The sequence below is a fragment of the Dermacentor albipictus genome, unplaced genomic scaffold, assembly GCF_038994185.2.
Source record: "Dermacentor albipictus isolate Rhodes 1998 colony unplaced genomic scaffold, USDA_Dalb.pri_finalv2 scaffold_47, whole genome shotgun sequence".
Lineage (NCBI taxonomy): Eukaryota > Metazoa > Arthropoda > Arachnida > Ixodida > Ixodidae > Dermacentor > Dermacentor albipictus.
Genome location: NW_027225601.1, coordinates 316895 through 332397, shown reverse-complemented (window position 1 = coordinate 332397; position 15503 = coordinate 316895). Strand labels below are relative to the sequence as shown.

At 43.8% G+C, this 15503-nt stretch overlaps 1 long non-coding RNA gene across 1 annotated transcript; it reads right to left on the bottom strand.

Annotated features, from left to right (window-relative positions):
* Positions 1-2487: 2487 nt before the first annotated feature.
* On the bottom strand, positions 2488-9509 carry LOC139052964 (uncharacterized). Its single transcript, XR_011510145.1, has 4 exons — positions 9328-9509; positions 8234-8338; positions 5379-5514; positions 2488-2597 (listed from the first exon to the last, which is right to left on the bottom strand). It is a non-coding gene; the product is annotated as an uncharacterized lncRNA (long non-coding RNA).
* Between the last annotated feature and the right edge of the window lie 5994 nt (positions 9510-15503).

The following is a 15503-nucleotide window of genomic DNA, read 5'->3' as shown; positions in this document are numbered from 1 at the left end:
ATGTCTCATCAATTAATAGCTAAGTTGAGTGATGTTATTTTATAAAATCATTAGGCAACCTGAAAATATATACATCTCGAAGACAAGAAGCTCAGACAAGTCTACTTTGATACTTCATTAACTTTTAATCGCGGTGAAAGACGTGTGCTAAAGCTTGTATATATTTACGTGAAGTCATTTGTTTCAAGTCTGTTATTTTGCCTTCTCACATTCAGCCGTAACTGTTCCTGTGATGGGTTAGTGTGCGAAACATTTTATTGCAACGTATTCAGATGTCTTGTGTGTGTTCACACGCAAGCAGCTTCGAGTGTTCATGTGTTCAAGGTTGGTTGTTAAAAGGGTATGCTTAAGCTCTGCCATTTGAGTGGCTTTGCCTTCTAGTCATAAACTTAAGTCGCAAGGGAAGACCACAATGATCTCTTTGATTTATTTCATATGTATAGGTTTTTTCAGATGCATTTACACTGTTAAGAGTGCTGTAGGTACTAAAAAAAATTAAATTATGGGGTTTTACGTGCCATAACCACTTTCTGATTATGAGGCACGCCGTAGTGGAGGACTCCGGAAATTTCGACTACCTGGGGTTCTTTAACGTGCACCTAAATCTAAGCACACGGGTGTTTTCGCATTCCGCCCCCATCGGAATGCGGCCGCCATGGCCGGGATTCGATCCCGCGACAGCTGTAGGTACTAGCCTATGACTCCAGGTTCGATGTAGTGGTGCCTTATGTACTGTAATAATGTTTCTTGGGCACGCATCTTTAGTGTAAATAAAGGTACTTCAAATTGATCAGTCCCTCTTTTGCTTCTGTTTGTGAAAGTTATGAGCAGGCACCGGGGCATGCAAGTGTGAATAGCAAAGCAAGTTCAATATATAAATAAAAATCCACTAGCCCAGCGAAATGTCAATCATATTTCAATGGCCACTTCTGAAATCTCAATGCCATCTCAACAGGGTCACAACGTACTTTTCAGTGCTGTGACAACAATAACTCAACAATAGGTCAACAGAACTACCACAACGTCAGTTCAATGCATTATCAATGGTAACCCAACAACCATTCAAGAAAATGAACACAAGCCGTCTAAGCGCACTGGAATTTCAATGGTAGCTTAACAGTTATTCCACATTGAGACACCCAATGGTGTTCTAATTAAATTTCAGTAATCAATATTCAAGACCACTCAACAATCCGCCCAACAATTCAACAAAATTTCCACAATTCCTTAATGAAAAACTCAACATTGACCAATAATAATTCAATGCCTTCTCAATAATATTTCTTGTACGGGTAACCAGAGTGCTTGGGATGTAATGCCGGCCGCGGCGGCTGCATTTCGATGGGGGTGAAAGGCAAAAACACCCTTGTACTGTGCGTTCGGTGCAGCTTAAAGGATCCCAGATGGTCAAAATAAATATGGAGTTTCTTACTACGGTGCAGCTCATAATCCAACCATGGTTTTGGCACGTAAAACCCTGACTTGAAGTTTGTTAACCTTCTCCGTAACCGTGACCATATTTAACAGGGAGGCATACAAATCCGCTTCCTAACAGACAGCCAGCGCACTGGCCCCTTATAATGGACGCCGATAGAAATGCAGGAACCCTACTAGAAAATCCTATTTGTTTTCAAACGGGTTTCATCAAATAGGGTTATGGAACGGGACCCCGTTTGATCCTGTTCAGTCCTGACCCGTTTAAATCCCGTTTGTTCCTGTTTAAACCTGACCCGTTTAAATCCTGTTTAAACCTGACCCGTTTAAATCCTGTTTAATCCTGACCCGTTTAAATCCTGTTTAATCCTGACCCGTTTAATCCCGTTTAATCCTGACCCGTTTAATCCCGTCCTATCTAACCCAGACCTGTTTGCCCCTGTTCAGACCTATTTTTTGCTACATTCATACCAGGTCCTTTCAGAATGGATTGATGTTGCTTAATATAATTTACTCTTTACACCTATTTTGTACACTCGTGTATTTGCGATCAGCATTGAAGAAAAGTAGATCTGCATTAGGTTCGCAACAAGAACGCCACTTTCATATGTAGGTTTGCCTGGTACATTGCTTGATACGAAGATGAACACAATTTTCGGCATAAATTGATTAGCACTACCAACACCGATGTGATAAGTCATGAACAAGTTTTGTATGACCCACGAGTACGTTCTCTATGTATGACCTACAAGAAAATGCACCCTGAAGAAGACTGTACCTCATTTTCATATTTACTACAAGTATGCAAATGTAATTCTTGCAAGTTTAGTATATGTTTGATTACTTGTACTCGTCTTAATGCAGTGCTTTTTGCTGTAATGGTTTGTTCACAAATCCACAGTATAGCGTAATTTTGGGGTGAAAATTGTCAGGCAAAGTATTGGCATGTACTTGTAAGTGGAAAAGACAAGTATACTTTACGTAGGTATTTCTGTACACCCACTTGAGCTTTCATTAAGCCTGAAGTCCTCCGGCTTAAATAAAAGCATGTCATAAATGTCCCAAGCACTGTTTATTGGACCTTCTAACGGTATTTCGATGCATCCAGTCTGCCGAGAGAAGACCGCTGGAGTGGGTTGCTTGGGTGAGAGCGAGCAGGCCACCTGAAAAAGTAAAGCCAATAATTTATCTTGACTCATGCAACAGGTTAGCACATAGGCAAATTCGCCTATGTTTTCACAGATAAGAAAGGTTCAGCATTCCGGTCATAGAAGATAATGAATAAATCTTATTGAAAAATATGTGGTTTCATGCACTGCCTATGTTTCAAGGGAACATGGATTACTGTGGGAGAATAAGCTGTCATAATTAGCAGGCGATTGAAGCAAGTCTTATAGGAAAAAGATGGACACATCGTTTGATTAACAATAATTACTAGTATTGAAGCAACAGAATACAAACATGAAATACCTTTAAAAACAACACCGACAGGTTGAGATAATAAATTATTCAGAAACTAAACCCTTCTGCCAGCAAAATACCGTAATGTACTGGCTTTGACATTGCGCTGCTCAGGCAGAGGGCACGGGATTGAATCCCGGCCACAATGGCGGCATTTAGATGGCAGGGAAATGCCAAAACCCCTATGTAAGGTCTATTGGGTACACGTTAAAGGAGACTAGGTATCCTGCCAACTTGAAGTTATAAAAACTGGGGTAAATTTCGAGATAAGCAAACTTACAAAAGTACAAGGCCCTGGCCATGCGAAGACCGTATAAAGCCTTTTAAGGTAGGTGCCAGCAGCCGCTAAATTTCTTGCAAAAGCCAAATATAGCAGAAGCGGTATTTTTCCGTAGATCACTTTTGCAAGGTATTTTACAATTTGACACCCTACATGTTGGGCATCTACGGGCAACAGCAATTCTGGCACAGATCATAGCAAACACTGTTGCACCTAGGTATACATAGACACATAGGTATAGGTACAGTCGCCGACTGATTTTCCGGACATGATTACTTGGTCTGCTTCACGGCACTGCCATTCTCCCCATGGACCATAATGTATAACAACTTCCGAATATTCGGACGCCTTGCAACCTCTCGTCTGATTTTTCAGACACTCCTTGAGCCAACTTGATCGAGAGCACCATGCACCGACTCTGACCGTTGCATGGTTCTACTTGCTGAACGCCATTTTTGTTTTGAACGGAGCCTCCTTGGTGCCCCACGAAGTGGCGCTACTGCGAATCCCTGCTCATCATCATCGTTTCTGCCTGGTTTGTAGCTACAGCAGTTCTGGTCTCAGCTTAGTATGCAATGTCAAGACAATCCAGCAACTGATTTGTTTGTTTCTTCGTGCGCGACGCTGCAAGTAGGCCAGGTTTTTTGTTTGTGCAACTGATGTCGGCGTGACGATGTTTGACGAAGCAAGATGGGCCAATTCATTTCACTAATATTTAGAATAGCTACCTGTAAGCACCACCTACCTTTCAACAACATTTGCAAAGCAAAAAACCTCATCCTGAAAATCTGCACATGAAGACATCGGTAGCATCATCAGCGTGGGGCCTCAAGATAATTCGGCAAGCCAAGAAATTACTGACAGCACGAGTGCAATCATGCCAACAGGAAATCAGTGGCTGAATAATGCACCTCCTACCACTTGGTAGACAGTGCATTTTCGCAAGGCCCTAACTACGGCAGATCATTGTTCAGGAGTTCCCGAATGCACAACTCTATGCCATTTTCACGCTGACTCTAGGGAAGCACCTCTGCACAGTTGCAAGAAAAAAAGCTAGATGCCCCAAGAGAAATGAGCCCACTCAAGCCATGGAAGTTATGTTTACCTTGTCTTCCTACAGCTACTCTAAACCTAGGACTGCTGTTTTGCACAAGGGAACAAACGTCAACATTGGTGCCTCGCCCAACACAAGTGGTCTGCGCCGTAGAAGGTGCCATCAGTCAGCCCACAGATTAGGCCCACACCAGTGCTGTCAGTGTGCTGTACAAATTGCAGAAGCACAGCCTACAAGCTTGTCTGCCTTAGTGTGATCGCAATAATGAACGAAAACCAACGAATCAAGTTTGTTTCGTGCTGAGAACAGTTGCCTCATGCTAGATTTTCCTACAATTCTTTCTAAGCACAGATAATGCGTGGTTTGTTGTGTAGGCATGTAAATAATGAAAAGGCCTGCATCACTATCTCTGAAAAAAATCATGTAAGAAAGCACGTACCAGTACACAGGTGCAGTGTCTATCACATACCATTTCATGCAGTAGAGGCTACATCGGATAAACCGGCCAATGTATAAATGACTGGCAGCGTGACCAAGCAAACTTGATGCGAGGGTCAGTTAGCAGTGGTAGTGCACTACTCTCGGTGCACATGCACCTATGTTTGAAAGCTGCTTGATCGTGACAAAATATAAAGACAAAAGCACTGGAGAGATATCTGAGGCTTTTCTTATATGTATAACGAGGAACCTAGCACTAGCTCCCCATACAGAGAATTACTAGACAGTGAGACTGCTTCTTATCATTGTAAAACAAGTGTCACACTCACCACGTGATGCGTCCTTTTCGTTTCTGTGCGAACAATATGTATTCAGATCTATTCTCCCCCTTTCACCTTTTGCACAATATTACTGTGCGAGCTTTAATACTGAACTGTTAGTAGCACTCTGTCCTGTTGCCTCCTTTCTTTCCTTGTGAACTGTGTGCTAAATACGGCTTTTTTTGGTGAAAGAGTGCTACTTTAACGCATAAACTAGCGCCATGGCACTTAGCAATAAAGGACTGTTATAATTCTCTAAAAATATGTCCATGCAGAACAGTGTCAAAAGTACACCTTAAAGAAAGAACATGAGTGTATCTATCATAAAGACCAATCCTTGCCTTTTTTCCTTAACATAATTTTCAATACTGATATTGAAGTACAAGCTCACCATATTATATCACCTTGTCAATGAAGCAAGGCACAATGGCGCCCAACTGTCGCGGGACCAACTTGGATGTGGAGATCAGCGCAGATCAGCAACATAGCATGGTCTGCTTACACTTCTTCTCCAGGTCCAGCCATACCTATAGCAGTTATAAAACAACTGAGCTTAGAATCACAAGCGAAACAATACAAAAAGTGACACTGAACAAAGCAACTTTCGTGAGGCATAAATAGGATCGAAATGCTGACATTATGCACATAAGTAACTTCACTTTGAGCAACAAAGCATGCAACTTAAGAAAGATTATATGTATGAGCTATCTATGTGAGAAAGATTAATTGAACGCCCTCTATTTGCTATACCCCTCCCCTTATGCATGGATGTCTCCCTGACTGAGTGAGCTGGGCTGATCCCAGGTATAGTGTAATTAAAGGGTGTCACTTGGTGGGCCAATCCCGATACCATTGCATGACTTGTACAATAATTTTAATGTGTATTGTAATGCTGGCCATCCTGCAGGCACTGCAACATTACAGCACCCATAAGGCTAATGGTATTACCTGATAAGGTTAACTAGTAAGTGTCCCCAGAAGCATAACTCGGCATGTATACTCGAAGGCCATTATTATAAGAGAAGCAATAGCAGAGGTGAAGCTTTATCCTGTGCCATATGCAAAATGGCCGAGCACGCCCAGCTTTTGGTTACATTCTCACTTGTGACCACTGCAACAGGCTGACTGACATGCGTAACCAGCAGTTTGTAGGACCACATTTTCATAACCTGCAATTTTTTTTTACATCTGAAGAGATCAGCCTCAAGCTCCATGCTGCGCTGCACTCAAGAAGCATTATAAACTGGCAACATTTAAATGCTATGCTGCATGGTTTGTTGCATGCTTTAGGAATTTAGTTATTTATTATACACATAGCTCATAGGCTCCAGTTGGAGTATTGCATGAGGTGGCAAGAAAACAAATTCTGAACTAACCAGGAGAACGTTCAACAAAACAAGTCAGACCAAAGAAAGAAAAATAACATACTCTCATAATGGGACTATGTATCTGGCAGCTAGCTTATAAAAAAGGCAATTAGGAATGTTTTACTACTGGTAGCGCTTTAGGGGATGGAATGTAGAATTCCAAGCATCATACACTTTGAAGCCACCTTTCGTGGCTTTTTGTTTTGAAGTCCTATTCTTTGTAATATTATAGAAAGGAGTACCCCCTCCCAAATAAAACAAAGAAAAGCATGTAATGCACAGTAATGTAACACAATAATGTAATGCACAACAGTGAATACTTAGAAAAATGTAATTAAGAACATGGAGTCTATGTGGGCACAGATGTTAGAAGTCTACATGAAAGCATAATAATAAAGGTGGGCAGAGCATTTATGCTTTTGTCGGGCAACCGGCAGCAAGACATACAGGTAAAAGGCATGCCTCACAACACAGTCCCTAAAAATATGTCACAATACAGTGAGTAGGTATATCATGCTTATCTACAATAGCCCCTAATTATATTTACCTCAGAGGGGGCTACCTATGTAACTTGATCAAACTGAAGGTGGGCCAAATTCTAAATATACGATTCAAGTAGACAGAAAATGAACGTTATGAATATGGCATCTACAGCAAAAGTGTTGTACAATATCGTTGTACATTATGTCATACCTGCCAACCTGTGAACATAATATTTTGTAAAAATGCTGCACACACTAAATTCTTTGTTGGGGACATAGCACACATTATTTTAAAGCTTGCTCTCAGCACCCCCATTGTTGCATACACACACACATTATTAATAAAGGGAAAATCGCACATCCACCCACTCGTAGCAATTGCTACAAAAGAAACCCGTACGGATTCCTCCAAAGGAAAGCCTCACAGCTGAAAAAAAGAAACCGTCCAGGTCCGGGACTCAAACCCGGGACCACCGTCTTTCCGGGACAGCCGCTTTGCAATCTAAGATAACCAGGCGGCTAGCAGATGGCCGGGCGAATTTGTCGACAACATGAAGCAAAGGCAAGGGTCTGACGTAATAGTTCTGCGGAAACGCGCAAGGTGTAGAGAGGTAATTAATAAAGGGGAAAAAAATATTACGTCAAACCCTTGCCTTTGCTTCGTGTTGTCAACTAATTCGACTTCGCCCTGCCATGTGCTAGCCACCTGGTTATCTCAGATGGTAGAGTGGCTGCCTCGGAAAGGTGGTAGTCCCGGGTTCGAGTCCCGGACCAGGACGAATTTTTCTTCAACTGTGCGGCTTTCCTTTTGAGGAACACATATGGGTTTCCTTTGTAGCAAATGCTACGAGCGGGCGGATGTCTGATTTTCCCTTGAATAATTACTTCTCTCCACCTCGTGTGTTTGCGCAGAACTATTACATCACGCACACATTATCAACCATTATTTAACTTGTCGTGCAGCACAAAAAGCAGCAGCGAACTTGAAACCAGTAACTGACAAATTTGTTTTTTTTTTTAGATTACAGAGCTTTCTCAGCGTGCTTGCTGCTGCCGCTTTACGCTGCTTCATGAATTTATCTGACCAAACTTCCCTAAAGCAAGTGCCCCTCTGATGCTCTTGTTAGAGATATTGCATCGCTAATAATAAACCAGTACAAGTACCATTACAATTAATTTTTTACATGCATTTTAACAATGTCATGCCCTTAATCTTTTAACAGCTTTAAAACATCTTAACCAACACAACTTCATTGTCTTTCTAAAGTGGCATTGAAAAAATTGTAAAATGAGCCCACATTTGTAAACCCACGAAAAATTCAGGAGAGTTTCCAAACATGGATGATACGAACAAAATCTGTAGCTCGTGTAAGTGACAGCGACTGCTTTGCACACACCTTGTCACAGCATGCATATCAGGTACTTTGCCGTGCTGTTGAGGCTGCAGAAGTGCCGCAGGTGCATATGTGGAGGTGCCTCTGGTTCACAAAATCTTGCCATCCCTAAACAATAATAAATGCTTAATTTATTGTAATCCCTGCTGAAACTGCAAACTTGTGATATAAAAAGATCACGTCATATTTTGAAAAAAGTCTCATACAACCAGTTACATGAAGCTGCAACTGGTTGTGCAAATATCTGACCGTAACATCACAGGCGGTTAAATAACACGTAAATCGAACTGTAGCAAACATGAATCTACTATGAAAAGGTTCACACAAACGTACAGCTGTATAACGTGAAATGTGAATTGTACTATCGAAAAATTCCTTAGGACATGAAAAGCGTTCCAAAACCTAATTTGTTTATGCGGCGCAACAAAGCACTGCTCCCAAAGGACGATGCGCTCAAAATTACAACAGACCACCTCTGTTTCTGGAGAGACAACACAGAAAAGAGAAAGATTTTTCGATTAAAAAGAAACATTGCTTTTGTAATTTCGGCTTCTCTGCAAGATCGGAACCCTTTACAAGTACACGAAAACACACAGGACACTAATACACGTCATCTGACGACACTCTATAAACAGAAGAATTTCCATACAAGCTGAAAATCTGGCCATGCGTCGACGAAGAAATCGGGTGCTATCTCGCGCAGCTGTTAGCTGTGAAGACGACACATCGACGTACTACTTCTGGAAATGCCTATACCATTTCTTAATGAAAAATTATGTACACAAACAGTAACTTTCTTTGCTTGAATTTTTGTGCCCATTCAGATCAAAGAACCACCCGCGCTAGCGTGCTTCATAGGTGAAAGTAAATAAACCACAGATAGAGCTGTTGGTAACATGAATACGTTTTAGGGCAATTTCCATGGAACTTTTTGCTAAATGTGCACTGCGACATGAACAACCATTTGAAAAGCACATTTATAATTCTTGCTGCTTTACTCATTCGGATTCGGTTGTTGTACGGATCTTGCGATACGTACAAGAACGCACACTTCACGAACCATAGACAGGAAGAATGCGCGCAAGCGCCGGACTTACCTTTCTAGGCGTACTCGGAAAACGCTCCTTTTAGCGTCACAGGTGCCGCGGCATCGACTGCACCAACGGTCCTTCCGGCGCACACACTGTTGAATTGCGGATCAACTACAGGACGTAAGAGCACAATTTTCACCAAATTCTTCCGTACAGTGTGATACGATGCGAGAGTGCCAGAGGAGGAGATCCTTGGTAGTTCTGAACTTAGTGTCACACATTACTTCCCCCCTCTTCTTTGGCTTCTGGATTGGATTGGCGCGGCTCGCTACGTGCTTGCGCGCGCTTTTCCGAGCGCAGATTGGTGTGCGCCTGGTTTCTGCACTAGGCTGTTATGCAATCGCTTTTTTGAGCGCAGATTGATGTGAGCCTGGTTGCTGCACTAGGCTTTTGCACGATCGCCTGCTTTTTGCACTGGGCTTTCAAAAGGCGAAGTGAGCGTCGCTTACTGCAGGCGGCAAGTGATTTGGCTCGCGTACTGCGTGAGCAAAAACATAGGCACGTGGCTCATGAAGGAGATGACCGGCGACTTGCTTAATCTGTCGGACCATGTCATCGCCGACTGGAGGAACTACGCTCGTGAGGTCGTGCGGGACGAGCTGCTGGCGCGACCCTCACTCGGTGGCCCCGGGAGGATTGTGCAAATTGATGAATGCCTCCTTCGCGGCAAGCGAAGCGAATCGAGGCCGCCTGATGAGGGGCGACAACGTTCCGCCGAGCCGCCAAAATTACGGCGGCATTGCAGATCGTGGACCATGGGTATTCGGCATGATCTGCGTGACCACCGGGGAGCTCCGACTATTCAAGGTCGACCGACGAGACGCGGCGACACTAGGCCCCATTATTGCAGCCAACGTTGAACCGGGAACCACCATCCACAGTGATGAATGGGCCCCATACAACTGCATCCCGAACTTAGCGGGGGCTAACGGAGCAAGACTGAATTTGCAATGGGAGGCTGTTAACCACAGCATGAGCTTTGTAGACCCAATCACGGGCGCTCACACCCAGAAAATCGAAAGCTACTGGCAGAAGGTGAAGCGCTACCTCGACTCCGCCGGCTACAGGGTGACTCTACAGCTTCTCGAGTCGCACCTGATATGGCTATGGTGGGCATCGATTAATAGGTACATGCGCTGCAAGGACTCGTTTCTGCGTTTATTAAAAGCGATCGCACGGCGCTACCCAGTGTGACATAGTAATGGAAAATGAAGCGCACTTTTCTGACCCTTTGCTTTTGTATGAATGTTTCCCGGCATTGCTGCGCGCTTCCATACACGGTAGGCCCGCGGCGCTGCACTTCTGCAGTAAGCGACGCTCACTTCGCCTTTTGAAAGCCCAGTGCAAAAAGCAGGCGATCGTGCAAAAGCCTAGTGCAGAAAGCAGGCTCACATCAATCTGCGCTCGAAAAAGCGATTGCATAACAGCCTAGTGCAGAAACCAGGCGCACACCAATCTGCGCTCGGAAAAGCGCGCGCAAGCACGTAGCGAGCCGCGCCAATCCAATCCAGAAGCCAAAGAAGAGGGGGGAAGTAATGTGTGACACTAAGTTCAGAACTACCGAGATCCTTTTCGTGAGCCCGGAACAAAGAAAGTGGCGAAGGCTCATACCTTCGACATCGGCGCACCACACGAAGGATACTGCGGGCTACATTACGCGGTCCCAGTGGTTTTGTGATTCTCAATGAATACAAAATGCACCACAATTACTCTCGGCACAGCGTACACACAATTAAACAACTGCATCGGACGGCGTCAATGCAGCGCGCACTCACATGTAGCTAAGGCTGAAGACGGCAAAATAATATCACCTGTAACTTTACCGGCGCTACCTGTGCTGCCATCTGTAGGCAGCCACCGAAAGCGACCGTGCTTTCGGTGATCTCATGGATGGTGACGGCGTTGTATTTCGATGTTATGCGAGTCGTACAGCGTCTTGTACGACGTGTTTCAGCAACGTTGCTTTTAATAGTAAGGACGGCAATGTGCGTATACGCCGTATAGACGTCTCACCCACTTGAATAACACAACAGGAAATTTTCAGTCTGTCGTATTTTGGGACGTTGTGACTGTCGTTCTGTTCTCTGTAGTGTGACGTCTTGTAGTCGAAAATTCTGTAGCTTCTGATCAATATATTTGATTAAAAATTGACAGAGACCTCTTTAAGGATAAGAAAAATTATTAATACAAAAAAAAAGAAAGTAGAAAAAAAAAAGCTTTCGCGCAGGATTCGAACTGCGGACCTCACGATTCCGAGACAAGCATCTTACCACCGCACCACGCCAAACACGCCCACACCTCGACTAGGCTAGCAATATAAATCTCTCTCTGGGTTGCTGTTTACATTTACATTTTAAAAGCCAAGATGCGCTTTCACTTCACCGGTCGCGTCAACTGCCGTATCTCTATATGCGCAAAAGTGTTGTTACCATCGACAGGTACATCGTGGCATGCTAGAACATCAATTTTGCTGTAACGATATCCATATTTAATAAGAAATTCAGAAATAGACAACGGTGACCGGGGACACTGAAGGTTTTTACTGCTAATTTCGACAGTTGTCTCTTGCTCTTTACACTTTTGAGCTCGCATATAATTCGTGCGTTCAATGCAAAATAGCTACATAAACACTCGTGGGTGAGTCTTGATCCGGACAGTATACTGGCTTCTCACGGCAGCGCTGTACCAGATTAATGAGACCCGAGCGAGAAAGCTTTTCACGCAACTTTGTGAAACAACCCAAAACTTCTTTTCCGCTTCGCATAAGCTTGTGCAGTATTTCTGGGAAATTAACTAATGTGTCAGTGTAACCGCACATGTAAGTCCACAGGACTGTGTGCCCCATCTTACCAAATAAAACAAAGCGGATACGCAGCCATTCCCGCAGATGGTATGATTTTGATCAGCAGCCGATTTTGAAGAGGCCGGTAGCGCGTTGCTGGTGCCGCGTCGTCACGGCACAATTATAACAATTGGCCACGTCGACTTTAATACCGGTGTCGGTGCTATCAGTATTGCCGGCTTCAGAGAAGCACGATTGAATACCGCGCAAGAGAAAAGTGCAGTGTACACCACCGATGCGAAGCTGACATTTTAAAGGGCCGCAACGGAAAGTGCTTCTGTTGCGACTTCAGAACTCTTGGCCGTCGCGACCGAATGTTTCTGTTGCGACGTCAGAATTGCTGTCGTAACGCCAGAAATGTCTGTCGCAGCTACAGAAACGTTAGGAACTTCTGTCGTACAACAGAAATTTCTGTATTTGCAGCAGGAATTCCTGTTGTCTTTTTCAACTGGGCAGGACCGGGAATCGGTTTGAAATTCGCAGCTATCATATCGCAGTTTGGTCTGTGAATGTTCCGAGGTGTTCACGCAATTTCTGTAGAGCTTGATAATGGCCCAATTTAGCACTAGGGGTTAAATTGTCAGGATGTCGAACAATAAAAAAGCTCCTCCCCAGTTATATTCAAGCATTAAACTGGTATGCATGATGCCATCCAGTATAGTTGCCACAAAGCTCCAGATTAAACCAGCTTTTGTGACAAACAGGCGACCCTATATGGTGCCACTGCATCCAGTATAAGCCAGTTTAGTTGCAAACAGGGCTCCTGTTAAGACCCATTTCTGCGTGAACTGGTCATGCCTATACCTGCTTGCATGCCAAACGGGACCCCGTTCAGACCTGTTCGTGTGTGAACTGGTCCTGTTTATACCTCTTTGAATGCCAAACGGGACCCCATTCAGACCTGTTCGTGTGTAAACTGGTCCAGTTTATACCTGTTTGAATGCCAAACGGGACCCCGTTCAGACCTGTTCGTGTGTAAACTGGTCCAGTTTATACCTGTTTGCATGCCAAACGGGACCCCGTTCAAACCTGTTCATGTGTAAACTGGTCCTGTTTATACCTGTTTGTTGCTAAACAGGTCCCTGTTAGAACCAGTTTAAACCTGTATAACCCAGTTTGAATTTAAATAGGATTTTCCAATAGGGAAGCGTCATCATCGCTTGTTTGTCACTGCTTGTAGTGACGGTTGTCTTCTCAAACTGCATCTATATATATATATATATATATATATATATATATATATATATATATATATATATATATATATACCGGGTGTTTCTGCTAACTTTAGGCAGAGTGTAAACTCTATGCACTCTATGACGACGCGACTAAATGCATGTTGCTGCCTTTGGTATCTAGCGTGTCGCGCTACTTCTGTTTTGCCTAATTAGCTAATTAGTCAAGGATAATTAATCAACTTCTGAAGCAAGGAAGTTAGGAAAGAAAATCCAACTAGAAAGTTGCAGAACAGCTGGCAACACGTCCGAATAAATAGTTTCTGTCTTTCTATCTGTCAAGTATTAGTGTTTTTCAGCTTACCGCGGATGCTCGCGAAATACCAAAAACACCACGTGGTATGCCCACCTGCGAGTCGTGATTGCACGGCTCCTAAGCCTTCCGCGCACAAACGAAAACATACCATTTAACTGGTGTGAACACCCGTCTACTTATCGCCATCATGAACCGCAGCGAGGGAAGCACGTCGCTGGCGTCAATACCACAGCCAACGCCTTCGTCGCTGCCTTGTCGCCTTTTAAGCGGCAACACACCCTGCTCGATGGTATGCTCGTGTAGGAGCGCTGTAAGCACGGCGCGCGCAAGCGGGTATGTCTGGTGATATTTTTGTATTTCGTGGGCATCCACAATAAGCTGAAAAGCACTAACACTTAATAGATAGAAAGTTTGAAATTGCCTAATCGGACGTTTTACAAAGTGCTCTAGAACTTTCTAATTGGAATTTTTCGCCTAATTTTGTTGCTTCAGAACATTAAGTACTTAGGAAAAGTACAAGAATAGTGTGACACATACAAGGGTGAGCAACATGCATTTGGTCGCATCGTGTTGTGGTGCATCGGTATATTTTTAAACTCTGAGTAAAGTTCGCCTAAACACGTGGATATTCGTCTATGGTTCAAGTAACGAGAAACAGCACCCTGTATATATGCCATGGTGATCAAGTGATCAGTAAAGCAACATATATGTGCAAAAGATGCACACATACATATGTGCGTGTGTTTTTCACATATACTTCGAAACTCAATATTGCTCGCGACTCAATGTTATTCAACAATAAGTTAACAGCATTTAGTCAACGGCTTTATTGCTGGAAACTACTCAACAATGGGTCAATACTTAACCCTATTCAGCAATATATCAAGAGAATTTAGTCAACGAATTTATTTAGGTCTACGACTTTTTTGTTCTAAACTGCCCAACAACCTTACTGCTGAATTATTGCTCTGTGGTTTCAATAATTGCTGAGGTATTGTTAAAAGGCTGTTGAGTCAACAATTCGTCAACAATATGTTATCAACATTTCAACAGTCATTTTCATAACGGTCACTTGCACCCAAACACCTCACTTGTTTCCATGTCAGTAATGCAGTAACCTGCAGACACATGACGAAATATGAAAGTGCCAAGAGAAAAGTGGAAGTAAACCGCATTTGCCGTGAAGATATGGTATAAAAATGCTTACAAAAAATGGCTGTGGCTTAGGTAAGGTTAAGCCCAGGATGCGAAGCATACTAGCCTTTATTTTAGTTGTTGAACCACTGTTTAGCCTGGTGAACTGCTGTTGCTTGGCTATATTTGGTTCGGCTAGACGAAGAAACAACTCATGCATTACTTCTTCGCCTTCAAGAGTGGAACGCGACAGCGTTCCTGTCGACCCGCCAAGGGGTGTAAGACAATGGGCTACAGGGCAGCGACTACGCGTCCCGCATTGGACGCGGTGAGCGTCGAGCAAAGCAGCGTTCGGCGCGGCAACGAAATGTGCGCCTGAGCAAGAGACGCACGCCTTAGAAACAGCGCGTTTCTAAGGCAACACCGCATTCACTAGAGGCGCTTTTGTACCGCTTTGAAGCGTTGTACTCGTGGCTCAGTGGTAGCGTCTCCGTCCCACACTCCGGAGACCCTGGTTCGATTCCCACCCAGCCCGTCTTGCAAGAGTTGAGCCAAAGCCACTTCTCCTCTGTCGTGACGTCACGGTGTCACGTGATTTCATGGTCACCGCCGCGCCTGAGGAGCTGGGTTGAGCCCTCGTAATATGCTTCGCATAAAACTTGAGCTTCGCCTAACTGTGAAACGAAAACTAGTGACCCGACTACAGGAGATTGAT